Genomic DNA, 1,444 nt, shown 5'->3' with positions numbered 1-1,444 from the left:
CTGCTGCTCTTTTTTTCCCCCACCACTTTTGGGTCTGGTATTGTTTATCAGATCAGCTGTTGTTGCCTGGAAACAAAAATGTGACACTGTTAATATCTCTGTTAATATGGCTTATTGTTTGTTTGTTAATTCAGCAGAGCTATAGTATCAAGATAATTTCTCTCCCAGGGGATCAATAACATTCTAAAAAGTTTAATTCTATTCAAGCTTTATAAATAAGCCAAAATGTGCATTCTCACTCAGTTCAGTCGATATTTTGGTACTTGGTGTACATGCCTTTGACGCTGTGATGCATTTTTGAAAGTTTGTTTACAGGGGAAATTTTGTATTCCAGATATGCAAGAGTCATATTCAAAACGAAGACGAATGCTATTCAAAAGAGGCATGTCAAACTTTAAACTACATATTTTATTCTTTTTTTTATTCAAATTGTGCAAAAAGTATTGTGCACAAATTTGACTTTATGAATACCTTATTATTGACCGTTATCTTACCCCAGATTTACATGTAAAAAACTAAGTGCATGTGCAATTGCAAACATTTAAAAATCCACAAAACCATTGTTGTAGATATTAAAAAAAAAAATCTTCTCTCCTCTGATTTCCAATCGCACGCTGTCACTTCCGTCCCAACAGACGTGAATGTTTTTAAATATATGATCTTCCTATTAAAAAAGTTGTTTTTGATCTCCACTCTTGACTCTGATAAAATTGATTGGGTCTTCCGTCAACAGCATGTGTATGGAGTGATATTTGTGTCACCATATTGCAAACAAAAGTAAGTTTTGAAATCGAAAATTTAAAAATTGCAAACAAAATGTTAAGTGTAGCAAATAAAATATTTAATATTTGCTTGAAAAACCTATTTTTGTGATTTCAGACTTGACTTTTTTTTCTCTTGCAAAAGATAAGAGATGTTCAAAATTTGGGCCTTGTTGCTCCACCTGAGTTCTGCTCAAAGAGAAACGTGTCCCAATCGTTGAAGACTGTAGAATTCTGACCAAACAGCGGCCATAGAAAGTCCAAAGTCCACTTCCGTCTCCTAGCGTCTCAATGCAAGGCAGAGACACCTGATTGGGTAGAATCTAGACCAATCAGCAGGCTGTCCGGGGTGGCACAAATGTCACACTGAGAAAAAAAAAGTTGTTTGCAAGTTTTTATTTAAGAAGAACAAAAATGATGTTCAAATGCAAAAATAGTTTTCAAATGCAAAACAAGTTTGCAAACAAGTATTTTTTGCAAGCAAAAAAAGTTTGAAAACACAAAAATAGGTTTTTCAAAGCAAATATTAAACATTTTATTTGCAACAATTAACATTTTTTTTGCAATTTTTAATATTTTGATCTTTAAACTATTGCTTTTGTTTGCAATATGATGGCACAAAATCACTACATAAATGTGACAAATTTTTGTCAGACAATATTCCAATGCATCAAATAATAAAT

General features: G+C 32.5%; 1 protein-coding gene across 1 annotated transcript in view; it reads left to right on the top strand.

Moving 5' to 3' along the window:
* Nucleotides 1-1,444, top strand: part of LOC112149902 — a 7,897-nt gene that overhangs the window by 5,745 nt on the left and 708 nt on the right. The gene's annotated exons all lie outside the window — the stretch shown is intronic.

Source organism: Oryzias melastigma, linkage group LG13 (assembly GCF_002922805.2).
Source record: "Oryzias melastigma strain HK-1 linkage group LG13, ASM292280v2, whole genome shotgun sequence".
NCBI classification, from domain to species: Eukaryota; Metazoa; Chordata; class Actinopteri; order Beloniformes; family Adrianichthyidae; genus Oryzias; species Oryzias melastigma.
The sequence above is the reverse complement of the archived record's forward strand: the minus strand, read 5'-3'. Positions and strand labels throughout refer to the sequence as shown.